The sequence below is a fragment of the Bidens hawaiensis genome, unplaced genomic scaffold (genome assembly GCF_021521415.1).
Source record: "Bidens hawaiensis isolate Kalapana, Puna unplaced genomic scaffold, B.hawaiensis_p1.1 tig00010300_1, whole genome shotgun sequence".
Classification (NCBI taxonomy): Eukaryota; Viridiplantae; Streptophyta; class Magnoliopsida; order Asterales; family Asteraceae; genus Bidens; species Bidens hawaiensis.
Window position 1 is genome coordinate 739,557 of NW_027491779.1, and position 17,561 is coordinate 757,117.

The window sequence follows — 17,561 nt, forward strand, 5'->3', positions numbered from 1 at the left end:
ATGCTGAGCCCACAAGTGAAACCTCTGACTATCCACATACAACCCCGTGGCATACTCCGCCCACGGACCTGCCCCAAACCGCTATGCCTAACATTACATAGCAAAAATATATAACAACAAAATAGACATGTGCAACTGGCTGGGAAACATCAGCAAATCCATGCCGGACCAGTTGGGTTTGTCAGACCAATAGTACTATTCACACTCTACCGGCTTTTAGCTAATCACTCGTGTTGCGGGGTCTTACAATGTTAGCAACTCTGACAATTACCATCTTAGTACATTTTCGTACGATTCCCGTACAATAAAATATATATAAATACACGCAAATCCATGTGTTCAGTAGGTACTTAAACATTTCAATAGTAACATGCTTTCCGCCCCGGGAAAATATTTAAAAACAATTCAGAAAAAGGGGCTCGTGAAACTCACCTTATCGTAAACAAGCAGATAACACAGTACGCAAGCTTTTAATCCGGATCTGTAATACGATCCCTAAGTTCGTTACTATACAATCACTATTAATATAACTTTAACCGTGCTAACCGGTACTTCTGGGGACACTGTTAACCCAGTACTGTACCCGTTCCGGGGGCAATGTTAACCCAGAAACACTTCTCCGGACTCAGATTGTGATATCGTTTAGAGTTCAATAATCAAAATACTATTAGTTTGTTTTCCCCGTTTCGCGTGCCTAGCACGGTTATCCGTTTTTACGCTTCAAAAACAAGTTTGGTCACACATGAACCGAAAATAGTTGTTGACTGATAATTTTATTAAAGTTGTGAAATTAGAGCTCGGTTTAAACGCCCCGATTGGCCGCGGGACCCGTTTCCGTCTTTAGCGTACCGGAAACTGTTAAATCGGTTAAAATTACTCAAATCATCCGAATTATTTTCGGATGATTTACATTTAACTCAGTTAAATGAAAATAGTTCATTTTTAGGGTTTTTATACACCAGTCAGCTCGTTTAGGCGAACTTTACCGGTTTACACGTTTTAAGCCTTAAAAGTTTGTTTTAATTTTCTTTTTAGCACAAATAATTATCCGTTTAATCTCGGATCTTGAAATTTTGTACAAATCACTTTTTGGCATTGGGGAATTTTATAAAAATATTTCCAGAATTAACTTTTATATTTAAAATTTATTTATCTATTTTTAAACACCATTTAAACACTAAATATGTCGTAAATACCAAACGACTTTAGGAAAATCCCAAATTTTTCCTGGATGACCCCTGCCATCCACGTAGTCCCTTGTAATTTTTCCAGAACCAAAATCTTCTTTTACATGCCGTTTTTCACTAAAACCGAGCTAGAAAACCCTAGAACTCGTTTAACCGAAAAACCTACTTAGACTTCTCCAACTGACCTAAAATTTTGTGTGTGACTTTTACATGTTATAAAATGCTTATCTGGAATTTTCCAAAATTGTTCATGATATTTAACTATTTTTCACCATTTTTAGCCAAAACCGAGCATTAAATTCACCAAATATTCATCCTTTGTCCAAAAATTACCAAAATTTCACAGAACTCATATTTTCATATATCTAACACCCCTGTAAAATTTCATGACCTAACTCTAAACGTGTCACAATCTGTCCAAATCACAAACATCATACAAAAACAGAACTACCTTGTGTTTCTAGCTTCAAATCGCAAGGATCTCGCTTTCTAGCCTTTGCTAACAACTAGATACAACACCTACAAGCACAATAACACCACACCAAGCAAGTTACACCCACAATCAAGCCATTTCTTTCATGGTTTCGGTTATGATTTAAAAACAAAGATTTAAACCGTAAAAATTCGTTTTTGGTTCGTTTAACTCCTTTCTTGGACCAAGATCCCTTGTATAACCCGTATAGATCACTTGATCATGCAAGAATCGGTTTTCATCTCGGGTTTTCACCCTTTTTCACTTGAAACCTCATTTTCTTGCAAATACCCTCAAGAAACGAAGATGAACACGTACATAACTCGATTTTTACCTCGGTTTTCTTGCTAAAATCTCGGGTTTTTGTTCATCATTTGGAGAGAAAGTTGGAAGAATGTTGAAGATGTTGTAAAAAAAATAACAAGATAAGGGGTGTTACCCCCTTATCCGATCGGAACCAAGAGGGGGGTGGGGTGGGGCCCACCTCTCCATTTCTAGCCACATATTTGGATTCCTGAAATCTGGATAATGTTTTGGATAATCTGGTTCAGTTCGTTTTTCGGTTAAATGTCTAATTCGGCTTAAAACGAGGCTAAAACGGTCGTTTTCGGCCTAAAAAATGAAATTTATTTAAAACCGATTTAAAACTTTAAAAACTTAAACCATGACATTTATTATCTTAAAACATCATATCATTAATAATTGCACATCTTTTTCGGTTTGATCGGTCGTCTCTTGCTTGGTTTGGTATTAAAGGTTTCGTTTAACGTACCGACGTACCATTAAATCGAAATTCTTTTTCTGTGCTTTAATTCACTTATCCCGAAGCTTTAACACTTCGTAAACATCACTAAATATTATATATCTCGTCTATAATGTAATCCTCGATTCGTTTGGGCTTTAATAACCGTTAATCGGTTAATCGTATTTCCAATACGATTAACTGTATAATCGAGTATAATCCGTAATGTGAATCATACATACTCGTATAAACACATTATAATTCATATATTCATTATTAAATAACACATAAATAGTATATACCGGCTAGGGTATACCTGATTTTTGCCGGAATCGTTACAATATACATATTTCTGAATGATAGGCAGAAAAGTGATTACCCAATCATACACGAGCCCGTGAGTGTTCTGATTCCCGCGAAGATAGAGTTATGTAATCTGCAGTGATCCAGATTCGGGACTTGCAGTTGTATTAGACTTGAAGTTATACTGTTATTTTAAAAAAAAAATAATAATAATAATAATAATAATAATAATAATAATAATAAAAATATCTATAGTTATTAATGTTGAGCCTTTGGAGCTAGTCTTGTTACAAATATCAAGTAAAAGGCAAGAAAGAATTTTTTCTAAGTATAAGAAAGATCGGGAAGACGACTCAGAAGATTAACTTGTGCTCATTGATTAATCAGACACTACGGGTCGAAGTCAACTCGAGGTGACTTGGGGAAAGCCAAATACGCTTTGAGAATAGATAGGAGACATCACAATCTCTCATGTGATGTCCATCTAAATTTTGAGCTTAATTGAACCTAATCCGTATCACAGAAGCGATGAAAACCATACTAAGTTTTATACCTACCTACAACCTGTTTCTCTATGTCATAATATCGCCGAACATGGATCTGCGGGACAGCCTCTTAGTTAGTATGATTCATGTTCGAATCTTTTCAAAGACATGCAGGCTTTCGTAAAGACTGAAATTTGATCCGGTTTATTTAGTCATTTAATTTTTACTTTTGTTATGTATTTTGTCTTATGGTTTACCTTCTTAAACTTTTGGTTACTCGTATTTGATCGTTTATTTTTCTTTTAAATTTTTTAATTAACTTCGCTACTGGCGAAGTTAGATAAACGGCGAGGTTGGTAAAGGGCGAAGTTAGATTAACTTCGCCCCTAGGATTTTTTCTAAACTATATAAACTGAAGCGGTGGTCAATTGGTCAAATTATTTTCTAACTCAAACCCTCGGCAAACTTATTCTCTAAATCAAATCTTGTTAAAATCTGGTTTCGTCCGTGTTAAAAGGTTCGTCATGTTATGGTGTTACATAATTCTTTCGTATCAACTGGTAATTTGATCCACAATGATATGTTTTGAGTCCGTTCAAGTTACAAGCCCTCGTCACACTATGTCGGTCCGAGTTGAAAACTATTTTGGGTGAAAAATATGTGTCTCTGGATCTTAATCAGACTTCCTCATTCATGTTTTTACTCTCTGATCAGCCACTCTATGCCTTAACTGGGTGTGAAGTGTGCGCCGTTTAATTGGCGAAGTTAGGGTTTTTGGCGAAGTTAACAAGTTCGCCACTTCCTTAACTTCGCTAACACTACAACTTCGCCTGTTCCATGTAGGGCGAAGTTATAACCTGCTATGACACTGAACTGATCTGGCTCGTTTGTTTTGTAGATATGGCTGCTGTAGCTGGTGCTGGGGGCGCTGGTGGTGACGAAGGCGGAGGTGATAAGAGACAGTCTTTTCCGGGTCACAATATGTATATCACCTTAGATCCCGATGCTCAAGGAATTGATGATTAGCGTGAGATCATTTCTTTTCGTATACGTTCACGCATCTTTCATGCTATTACTACTACTCTTCCGATCTCACGACCGAACATTGAAGATTTCTGGAACACGGTTGAGTATGATTGTCGTGTTGATCCACCGGTGATGCGAGCTACTGTAAATGAACAGGTGGTACAGTTCTCGGCAGATCAAATAAGGGTAGCTTTACAGCTTGGGGTTGAGACTACCAATGACCCCACCGACTTTCCGACTACGTTCAGAGATGGTGCGTTTCTGCGTATGGGGTATTCAGGCCCGTTGGGTGACTCTCAGAGGCGAAAGGGGTTTTTGTTAGACCAGTGGCAGTTCCTTATGCACGTGATGATTGTGTGCATGTCTGGTCGTAAGGCTGATACTGATGGTATGGGTGCGTCGATGCAATCGGCGGTGACTGCTTTGACTTACAACAAGCCCTTCAGCTTCAGTCAGATGATTTTTTATGAGATTGATCGTCAGAGACGTGCGGTTGCGCGGAAAGATTTTTGATGTATCCTAGATTCCTACAAATGATTCTAAATCATGTGGCTCCTAATCTGCCACAATGACGTCCTATTTCATATGTGGAAAGTATGTCTAAGAGAATCTTTGCGCAGTGTAAGTCATCGAGTGCTCGTAGCAAGCCTGAACTCCGTCCGAGGCACACTGCATTGTTTGGTTATTTGGTGAATTCTGCGTATGTTGCTCCTCCAGGTGATGAATTTCTTGATCCGGCACCGCAACAGGCCGATGTCCCTCAACCACCTCCAATGGTTCAACCACCACCACCTGTTGATTAACCTCCGCTGGTACAACAAGCACCTCTTGTCGACCCTATGGCAGCTCCAGCGGAACAAGTAAATCTTGATGTTGTTTTTGGAGGGAATGATTTCTTTGATATGGAACGGGTTGATCCAGCTGCTGAAGTTCATGCCTCAGTCGCAGAGGCATCTGGTGTAAATGTTTCCATAGTTGCTACATCTGTGGCGGACTCTGAGAGAACTGACTCCGATTCCTCCACTGACGATATTGTTGAAGCACAGCAGATACTTGCCCGACAAGAAAGAATTTATGGCAAGAGGAAGAAGGACTCAGATGATAGTGAGTCGGACTTTGAGGATGAATTATATAAAGTGGTACGTCGATCCAAGAAAGAAAGGGTTGGTGAAAGTTCAAGAATTGGTGAAAGTTCGAGGGTTGTTCGTTTTGCTCCACCTTCTTTATCGGGTATGACTATGTTACCTGCTTCTTCAACTGTTACACTGCCAATAACCTCAAGTGTTTCTTTGGTGACCACGTCATCATCTTTTGGTACCCCTCCGACCTCGTTTCAGTTTACCACCCCAGAGATTGTCTCTCTGCCACCACCTACCCTTACTCCATCGGAGGTGGTGGCTATGTTTGCTGAGTCCACACTGGTGGTGACTGCTGGTTTGTCTGTATCGATGCCATCCTCAATTCCTACTCAGCATACACCTATTATTCCCGCAAGCTTGGAGATCCCACTACGGTTTGCTCAGGCTACTTCTCCCTTGAATGTTGATTTTGATTCAAATTTGTCTGATTCGGAGAGGATTGCAGCTCTTGAGAGGGTGGTTACTGAACTGTCACGGGTAAATATAATTCAGTCTGAGACTATTAATCGTTTGGTGGCACAAAATCAGGTTCAGACTGCACTGCTTATTGAGCATGGTAAAATGTTTGATCAGCTTAAGGAGTTCTTAGCATCTCAGGGGGATTCGAGTTGCAAGGGTGATGAATTGAGAACAAAGAAGAGGCAAGACAGAGACGATGATCCCAATGCATCGAAAGGTGTAGGTGGTGAGTTGCCAAGAACTGAACAAACTTCTTGGACTTCCATATCTCAGGGGGAGTCTGCGGGTCCGTCAAGCAGGTAAGGTGGTGATACAGTGGTGGTTGTAGATGATGAAGGGGTTGTGGGAAACGATGATGAGGAGTTAGTCGATGATGTGTTAACAATTGATGAGATTGAAAAGATTGGGAAAGAGATAGAGATTGATAGTGAATTGGAAGAAGGGGAGATTGTTGATGATGGTGTAGAGTATGATATTCCAAGTGCCGATGAGGTGAAGCTGAGTTTAGATGAAAATGTGTCGGATGAGTCTGAATGGGAAGAACAGCCAAGATGGAAAGAAGGTTGTGCTCAGTGGTTCTTCAAGACAAAGAAGCCTGCGGTTCCAACAATGTTTAAAAAGAGTTACAATATCAAGGGCTACGCTGAGTCAAAGAAAGTTATTATCTGTTGGTTGTATGATGAACAGCTGAAATTGTTTGTGATTAAGCGTTATGATGGGGTTCAGTACTTTAAGAAGGCTTTGAGATCGCTCAACACCTTGCCTGTGTGTGAGGTGAAAGATTTGGCTCAGTTAAGACTGATAAATAGAAGTGGTGATAACTTTGCGGATTGGGTTGGAAAGATCGTATGGAAGGAAAGTGTGAAAGAGAAAAAGTTTGAATTGTTGAAGCCACAGAAAGGGAAGTTAGTCGAAGACAAGGAAAGAGGCATGAGGACTGATGGGAAACCATGGATGGTGATGAAATACAAGCCGATTCGTTGCTTGAAAGAGGTTCCGATGAAGATGATGCCCAAGGATGTGCTGAAGGATCTCAAGTGGTGGTACGTTGACTGCCAGAGTGCTGAAGCTGTTATGGAAGATGAGGATGAACAGGAGATCCTAAGAGTGTATGATCCCATGAACTTGGTTAATTTGTCTCAAGCTGGTTTGCAGGTACATAATGATAAGAAGATTTTCTACATTCCTGCGTGGAAAGATGAAGCTAAAAAGTACCAGAGGGTGGTCTCTGTCTGCATAAGACAGGAGTTCATGCTTGAAGATGAGTGGTACGATATTTTCGGATTACAAGACACGAGAAAGAAGATAGAGATATGAAGCTACTACCAAGGGGGAGTCTGTTGGTGCATAATGCCAGTAGTTCAATATCTCGTGTTTATTTGTGTCTGTAATCGTTTAAACTGTTTGTTTTGAGTTGAACTTGGTATTATATGTTCGCCCTTGTTTAGGCAAACTTGATGATTAGCGAAGTTAAGACAACTTCGCCTAGGATGTTAGGCGAAGTTTTCGAGGTTTATAAACCATCCATTGCGGCTGGTTTTGGTTAAGTTTTTGGTGTTTTGAACGATTGGTTTTTTGGGTGATTCTCTTAATCACGTGTTAGCAATATATCAAGTATTATCTTATGTTCTTGTGTGTTTGCTTATATTCAACGTATTAATCGTCTCGACACTCGTATCGTATACGTGGGGATTCCGCACCTTCGTGTTACGAGATATTCCTGTGTAGATCCGGCTGGGAACCTACAGAGGCTCCCCGACACACGCTGCTAGTGTGACCATAGAGGTTACACTTATTGCGTTAACGGCAAGCGAGTAAGCGGGATGATGGTGTTGGCAAGTGTTACACAAAGGGTGAGAGCCAGAAAACAGTTTCTGTTTTGGGGTGCTTGGTATTGCGTTTGAGGTTGTGATAGGTGGGTGACAGCATAGTTTCGATAATTAGGTTTCCTTTTCTTTTTGGTGTGGTGGGATGAGTTGGAGTAGTTTATGGATTGGGGTTGCGGGTCAACTTTGGTGAGGGTTGATGGTTCGGGTGTACTTTTCTCATTGGTTTTCTTGGAGCTTTTGATAATGAGGGTACCGCCTTTGACATGATTTTAGAAAAGAGCACCGGCTAAGGTAATTGCATCATGAAGGGTTTGCGGTTTACTACTCATCACCGAGTCGCGGATTTGCATAGGAAAATCACCGACATACTTGTCAATCGCCCATCGAGGGGAGTGACCAAGTGGGGAACCAAGAGACTAAGCTCATGAAAGCGGTCGGAGTAGGCGGAGTTGTCACCACTCTCTTGCTTAAGTTCACAAAATTCGGATTCGAGTTTTTGAAGTTCATGTTTTGGGCAAAATTTCTTCATTATGACTTCCTTGAGCCTGGTCCATGAGTAGGCCATAGCTACTTCCGCCCCATTTGTGAACATTTCGCCATTCCATCAAGTGTGGGCGGTTCCCTCGAACATGCTTGAGGCGTATGTGGTTTTCTTTGCTTCGGGGCATTCACAAAGAGTAAAAACGCTTTCCATCTTTTCGAACCATTGTAATAAGGTGGTGGCACAATTCATGCCATGAAATTTAGAGGGGTTGGCACTGGTGAAATTTTTCAAGGCAAAGGTGTGAGGTTAGGTGTGGTTTGAGTAACGGTGGGTTGGGTGGCTTGAATTTGAGTTATTAGTCCGGGAATCACAGCAGTGATTTCTTTAGCAACCTTAGCGGCCATCCGAAGACCGGAGCTCGGTTTGCGATTTTGGCGACGGATTGGAGGCATTCTAAAATAATAAAAGAGATATAATATAAGTTCGAGGTAATTGATATAAGTATGAGGGAAATGAGTAAACATGGGGTTTTAATGATTGTGAGTCCTAGAGTTATGAGGATGTTAAAAAAAAGTTTATTTTGTTAGTAAATCAAGTAAAAAAAGGATGTTAAATAGTTTAAATCTTTAAAGTTTGAAATAATGTGTTAGGATTTAAAAGCAGGAAAAACATGCATGAACCACCATGACTAGTTGTCCCAACACTAAATCTTAAAAATTGTTGTAAAGTGGGGAGTTGAACATGTTCACGAAATCACCGTGTTTTACACGTTTTGTCCCAAATATCGTAATAATAACAATAAAAAGTAAACGATGAGGTAATCGGGTTGTTGAAAATATTAGTCCACGTATCACCATGGCTCTTATGCTTCCAACAAAAATATAAGGAGGCAACTGCAACACTTGCATTCGACAACTTAAAGTATTGACATGTATAACACAGTTCGTTGGCCTAAAAGACGAACACTACATTTCAACCATCCCAGGTAAGTAAATCACCTTCGATTCTTGGAATCTTTTTGTAAAATGGTCGTTTCATAGTGTTTCGCCCTCTATGATGGCTACAAACCCGATATAAATTCAACCTTTAAGGGATCTTAAATAACGGGATCCAAATTAAGTTTGTGATCCATAAACATGACATGAAAAATCTACTTTTTGCGGTAAGGTAAGGATACCTTGGAATACTATGAGAGTGTGTGCATGTGTATATTTTGGATATTAAATGAAATAAATAAGCAAATGAATATAAGTGTAATGAACAATCAAGTAGGGTAACACGTATAAGCATCACGTATAAGGACCCTAAGGCAAAACCATATTAGGTCGTTACGTCTAACCGCCTAACCTATAGTCTTGGCTCAAATACTAATCTGTCACACCACGACCAAAGGCGGCGGAACATGCCGGGGTGCAATGGATTGCTCAAGAACACAAGACACTATTAAAGTGACAATATTTAATAACTCATTCATTTCATTCAATCAACCAAATAACACAACTTGTTCATACAAAATAACATCAAGCATAAGAAATAAATTGTTCATTTTTCTAATAACTTAAACGGTCTCAAAATAAAGTAGCATCCTCGAACTCCAATCAACCAATAATCAAACCTGTAACAATGCATAAAATAATATTTGTCAACACGTATGTTGGTGAGAAATTTCATAGTTTTGAGTATATATAATATGAGGCAAAATCCACAAACGAATATGAGACTATAAATAAAAGCATCAATCGTGGTATATAAAACATATGTAAATGAGGATCCTTTCTAATCGGTAGCAACCGACATACTCAGATAATGATGCCATATGCTACTTGCACAAGGCTAAGTAGTTAGGGGTGTGTATGATCATACTTATTGTATTCCACAACAACATAAAATAAACACTCATGCACGTAAAGTATATGAAATATATAACACACAATAGAGAAAGTATTCTAAGTATCATACACCCTAAAATTTGTGGTTTGAAGATAGAGTATTATAAATCGTTCTCGTTTTCGATAAGTATGCATGTTACCCCCCAAAGTATAAAAGTGAAAACGGGGGATGAAATGTACTCACATGAAATAAGTAACTTGAAGGATAGTTTGCGATAAAACGGGGGATGGGTAAGTTCAACGGGCAAGAACAAGATTAAAAAGAATCTTGAGTTAGTAGATGGTTTTGAAAGCTTTAAACTAAAATAACTTGACAAGTAACATAAATAAGTAAAGTTTGAAGGCTAAAATGTAAACACATAAGGAATTAAAGTATTTGATTTTCGAAAAGTATGTTTACTCGAAGTCGGGTCTCGGTATTCTATTTATTAGTTTTTACTTAACCTTTGTTAAGTAAATATTTGGGTACAATTGCAATATTGCAAAGTTAAATAGATACCAAAATGAGACTTTACGAGTGTTCAGATTTGTCGGTTCGAGTCTTGATAATTTCTCAAGCTCGAAGCCAAGGTTCCAAAATGTTATGAGATAACTCAATGAAATCAAAAGAAGCTTAACCAAGTGTGTAGTTCTATTAAGAAGAACCTTGACGTCCGTTAAGCGAGTGATTGGTTTTATCGGTCCAAACTTGTTATAAGATCAAGTTAGATCCAACATACCAAGTGTTTTGAGAAAACAATTAAAGATTAGTTTATAAAATAGTTTAGAGAAAATATGAGATTCGGTGGCTCAAAACACACTAGTGTGTCTTAAGCGAATGAACTCGGTTTAGTTCGGTCTTGGTTCGGTCCTTGACTCGGAATAAAACCAAGGATGGTTGTCACATACCCAATACCATAGAACTTATTAAAATGAACTTAGAAATTATAATACACAATTCATACTTGTAACATATAAATCATTTTAAATATAAAGTATTTAAACAAGAGTTCGGTTTTGGTTCGGCTCTTGACTCGGGTTGAAACCAAAAATGGTGGCCACATATCCAATACCATAGAACTCATTAAAATAAACTTGAAAATAATAATACTCAAATATTTCATACAATATGTTAACAATAAAGTATTAAACAAAAGTTCAGTTTTGGTTCGGCTCTTGACTCGGGATGAAACCGAAAATGGTGGCCACACACCTAATACTATTGAACTATTAAAAAATGATTTGGAAACAAAAAGTAATTAGAAACTAAACAACACTAGTGAACTTGCATAAATTAAAGCATAAGTTAAAGCATAAATTAAGGTATATATCAAGGACTATAATAGTCCTCCATGTAGCCTTGCCTTGTAGTACAACACTTCAACCGACCGTGACCATAGAAGTGAAAGCCGAAGGAAACAAGGGGTGTATATTATATATATGTTTCAATATTTAGTTAGAAATAAGGTTAGTATTTGTTTGACCTTATGTAATCAAACTAACAAGAGGTTGAAGATGAAAACTTGGATTTGAGAGAGAGTTTGGAGAAGATGAACAACCAAAGTGGTGTATGGAACCTTGCTTTTATAATGGTAAGAACATGGTTCATTCAAATAGGGTAAAATTGCATGTGATGGTTAAAATGGTCAAACAAGCTTTTGATAATTGACAATAATAATCCCTAAAGTTTGTTTTAAGTCATTTTTCATCATAAATAGGTGTTTTAACGTACCGAAAATGATGTTTTCTTGACCCGACATTTGTGAAACATAAACGAACATAAAATCCAAAAGTTTTACGAAATAAGTTGAATGGCAAGTACGGAATAATAGGCTCAAATAATCACAATAATCATTAGAAATGATCTCAAGGTTTCATACGGTAAATGGTTAAGATGCAAGGTAAGACACTTCAATGAATTAACTCATATCATACGCATGTATCCATAAGCCAAACATAAATCGTGACAGCATACAGGTAGCTACTAGCTACTCCTGTACTTTGTCACATGAGATGGCGAGTTGGCATACCCGCTATCCACCTACTTAAATTAAATCCTAGGATCGATCCATACGCCTCCTAATAGCCATATGTACCAAACTTGTACTTAAGAGATGTAGTGAGCTAATCTTTTCGTCTCAGAAGGAGCACATGTTTTCGATGCCGCAATAACATACTTGTGGGACATTCATGAGAAGCGAGCGCTTAGGGTAACGAAGTACAAATTGTTGTATTCATATAATTCCAAAGAATAGCTATAGTAATCTTATATCATTATAACAGTTAACGAATAAACATGCGATTATATGTACAAATAACCATAATCTTATCACGGGGCATCAAAGTCAAAAATAATTTAAAACACAAATGAAAAATTACTCAAACGAATTGATATTTCGAATATCTTAGGAGCCTAAAAAGTACATGAAGTACATCGGGTTATATGAATCGAATATGAGAGCAATAAGTGGTGGACGGAGGATCCGTACTTTATATGTTGATCAAAGTAAGGTTGTCTTTTGATTGCTCGAGATTTCGTTTGTTTGTCATATCTTAATTAGTATATTGATCGTCAGCGGATGTAGTAGAGCTTCCCATCTCTTCAAAATATATTGAAGGAACGTATTCACGACGTGAACAAGACAAAAATCGATATCTATAATCAACGTGAAGGTGCGAAATCCCTAAACGTGATCGAAAAGAACAAGATTACTCATTATATTCTCTCTATTTCTCATATATTTCAATCTTAGTGGAGTACAATATGATATGACAATTAGGGAACTAGTACAAGTTGGACTAAAAAGCTCTAAACTCAAAAGCCAAAACAACCTATATATATAGGTGAGTTTGGGGCTTATACGCCGTATAAGTACTCCCATGAGTTCACAACATTACAAAACATTCCACACACTACTATTCTAATACATGACCTACAAGACCAAAGCGGTAGACATTTTATGTACTAACAAACTCCCCCTTGGATATTGTGTAACATCCGAATTTCGGTTTTATTAATAAAATAAATATCCTTTATTTTATAGCGGGTCGTTATCGGTTTAGTTGAATAGAATACGACATGGACTTGTGTTGGGTAAATGGATATGGGTTATGGACTTGGGTTATGGAGGAATGAAGGAAAGACCATGGGCTTAAGCCCATGATCAAAATATATATACCCTTAAATCTCCATTTAATTCATTTACACACATATCCCTTACACCATCCAAAACACACACTTAAGATTCTCTCTCTTGTTCTCTCTCTCTCTAAACCGATATAAAGAAGGAAACCGAGAACCGACCCGAGGTAATACTAGTATGATGTTTTATTAGCTTAAACCCGTTAGATATAGTCACGAAACGACGAGCCAACACCGTTAAACCATTTAAGTCACGAGATCCGGATGGAATCGGGTATAAACCGAACCTATGATGAGCTTAGGGGTCACCCTAGCTCAGATCTGGATCGAACGGGATGAAAAACGGTGAAAAACAAGCTAAAACCCGTTTTTCCGGTGAAATCGCGTTTTTCCGGCGGCTTTCCGGCAATGACGGCGCCGGAAAGGTGGCGCCGGAAAGTGGTACGAGGTTAAGGGGGAATGTCAGGGAATGTTCTGACATTCCTGACCTAACCCTAGTTCGCTACAGGAATATAGCGAATTAAAGGTGATTCGCTAGCTAGTTCGTCCATGGGAACATAGCGAACTGATTACAGTTCGTGTTCAATTCGTTAAGGGAAAGGGATGACGAATCACCCTTGATTTGTTATAGCCAGTTCGTTAGAAGAGAGAACGAATTAGATGGACTAATTCGTTATATGGACTAATTCGTTATGTGGACTGATTCGCTAAGAGTTTAATTCGTCATATGGTTCAATTCGCTAACCAGACCAAACGAATAAGGCCTGATTCGTTATAAGGTAACGAATGGGTTCATTCGTTATGAACCCCATTCGTTAAAGGACTGGGACGAATTAGAAGTTTAACATAATGACAGAATGGTCCCTGGACTTAGAAAAGAATGATTTAATTACAAATAAGCCCTTGAACTTTTAAGTAGCATATTATTCAATGATCAAAATGCTAACAGAAAATGTGTTAAGATAGTTAATAAAAATAAAATTTTTCCAAGCTGACCTGGCAGCTTAACCCCAGCCAGGGGCTCTGCCCCTTGGACCTCGCTAGGGGCTGCCGCCCCTAGAACCCCGCTGCCAGGGGCGCTGCCCCGGACCCCCGTTCGTTGAGGTTAATGATTAAACTAGAAAGACGATATGTGTAGTGATAGTTTATTGATACGTATAATTATTATACAGTTAGTCGTGCATAGCTCAAGAAGGGAATAAGCGTAAATGGTGAACTCAACCGCATTGAGGTGAGTTTCTAGCCCCACTTCCATGTTATGTTTTCGGGGCTGTGTGCATACTCGATGTGATAGTTAATACACTTATCTTAAGTGGTAAGTGTATGTCTTACATGATTTATGTATGATGATTGTTTGACGGTGCGTGAACGATCTTCGGATATTGCATGTACCGTCAGGTGGTAGTTAAGATATGATTGATAAGTATGATGAAAGATATGTTGTATGTATGAATATATGATGTATGCATAATGTATGTATGTTATGATGATGGTACGTGAACGCTCTTCGGACATTGCACGTATTGTCAAGGAAAGTATGTATGAACAGGTACGGTACAGTTACACGAAACAAAGGGACCAGACCCTAATAATATCTGTGATGGTAGGGACCAGACCCTAATAATATCTGTGATGGTAGGACCAGACCCTAATAATATCTGTGATGGTAGGGACCAGACCCTAATAATATATGTGATGTTGGGGACCAGACCCTTTATAATATCTGTGAGGTTATAGAGCGGAAGACTCTTTAAATAGAACAGATAGTTATGTATGAAAAGTAAGTATGAATAATGTACACCCCTTCGGGCACGTGTGCAAGTATGAGAACAGATTGTATGTTGTATGATTAACTAGAACTCACTCAGCGTAGCTGACTTTTAGTATGCACGCAGGTGAGTAGATTGAGGCAGCTTGCATAAGAGGAAGCACATGGCATGGACTTGAAGAAGCTGGCATCTCAAGAAATGTTATGTTATTCTAAAGACAATGTTTTATGTTTTAAATGATTTGAATGCCCGTTAAGACGACAAAGTATGGTTTTGTAATATGATGGTTTGAATGTTTTAAGATTCCGCGAATGTTTTTATTAACTCTGATATTATGAATTGTGTTTATGAGTAAATCCAACGTCCAAATGTGAGGCACCGGTAACGGGGCCTTACATATTGCTTGGTCTTGGTGTCTAAGCAGTGGACGTTTATGCTTCAACAGACTCCCCCTCGGATTTTGCTTAGACCAGGTTCTCTAAACTTCGATCATTAAGTCATCATCAATAATTCTCCCCCTCAAGTCAACAGTTTCAGAATCTTCAGGCATATTCATTAAATTAGAACTCTTGCTATCTGAACTTCCAGAATTGACATGTGAAACCGTTGAATTATCTGAACTTTCGGATTTGACTGATATGACATTGTTATCCAAACTTTCAGAACATGACTCTTTTTCAACACAAACTTGATCGAATGAGTCCCTTTTCTTAATGATCCAATGATATAACTTTGATTTGGCTCTTTTCACATGAAATTTCAAACTTTTAAACCTTTTTACATCATAATATTTCAAATCATCAATCTCAACAACTTTTGGTTTTCCCGAAACATTTTTAACGGTATCGTCTTTTCTTCTGACAGTTTGTTTCGGAGTATCCTTTGGAAAAACTGATTTGACGTCTGAGCTCGTATTTTTAGATTTTGAATTTTGAAAGTTTGGTTTTTCTGTTTTAAGAACATCTTGGTTGCCTTTAGATGTAACATCTGATTTTGGAATGTAAGCATACTTAGGACTATTCTTATAACAAGAAGGTTCCTCAGTTTGTTTACATTTGTCCTTTTGAGTAAAGAAATCCTTATTGAAATGAGTTTGATACTGGATTTCTCTCTCGCTCTCAGATGTTGTACCATGTACGAATTCAACCTTATTAACCAATTTTTGGTGGTTTCCCAAAACCCAATTAGCATGCTCAGGCTTATACCCCACACCATGATCATTATATCCATAAACAACATCCCCAGTTACCTCATCTTTACCAATTGGTTTAGGAAGAATATAGTCTAGGACAAAAGATGTTTCTTTGTAACTGTTAAGCTTCAAATCAACTCTCTTTCAGTCTTAATTTTAACAGTTTGTAGTTCTTCTTTAAGTGCAGCATTTTCGTCAATGTATCTGTTTATTGTTTTCTCATTTTTATTAATCTTCTCCCAAAGTGCCTTTTCGCATTGTTGAAGTTTATCATAAGTTTCCTTAACACGTTTAAGATCATTTAGTAAAGAGTCGGTGTAAGTTGTTAACATTTTGTACTCCACATATTTTTATAAACATTCTCTATAAAGTAACTCACATTTTTCACATGATTTTACATGAGCACACTTGTCCGTACTTTCACAAACATCAACTTTACTATTCTTTTGGAAAGACAATTCTCGGTCCTTTATCTTCTCTATGAATTGAGTGAGATTGTACGTGTTGGGGTCTGATTGTATTGACATAATGACTATACCTCAAACTTCAGGTGAATTTGTGTATCGGCCAACCTATCAATGTATACGATCTCACGTCTTCCAATTCCGATATGTTTCATTTCGCTCACAAGCTTGCAATATCATTTGATTAAACGATCAAACGATTCTCCAGTCATCATCTCAAAATCATCAAATTCTTTCTTCAAAACTTGCCTTCTGTTTCTTCTCAATGCATCTTCAACATTAAACAAACTCGAAAATTCCATTTTGAAAATTTTCAAAATTTTGTGTTTTCAGCGTATAAGTTCGAACGTATAAGTCCTTAGCAACGTATAAGTCCAATGTACAAGTCTTATAACCCACTTATACGTCGTATAAGTCCAAGGTATAAGCCTTATAACCCACTTATACGCCGTGTAAGTTCAATGTATAAGTCCAACGTATAAGCCTTATAACCCACTTATACGCCATATAAGTCCACCGTATAAGTCCAATCATTCAAAAAAATGTTAACGTTTTTCGACGTTTGACCTATCAAACGAGCTCGAAATCACACGAAATTTTCCGAAAATGTTCCCAATATCAAAATGAACATTTTGGTGCAATCAGATTTTGATTTGGAACGGGCCAATTTTTCGCGTTTTTTAACGAATTTTGACGTTTAAGCAAGTAAACAAACTCAAAATCTAACAAAACTTTCCAGATTTGATCTATAAACAAAAACAAACAATCCCTGAGATTTAGGACATGACTTGACTTTTACGAATCCGGAACGAACTTTTAACGAATTGAGAAATAGATCGATTCTTGATGTGAAACGAGTAGTTCTTGTCTTTTCTTCCAATATCGAGCACCAAAGCTTTGATACCACATGAAGGAACGTATTCGTGCCGTTAACAAGACATAAATCGATATCTAGAATCCACGTGAAGGTGCGGAATCCCTAAACGCGATCGAAAACAAC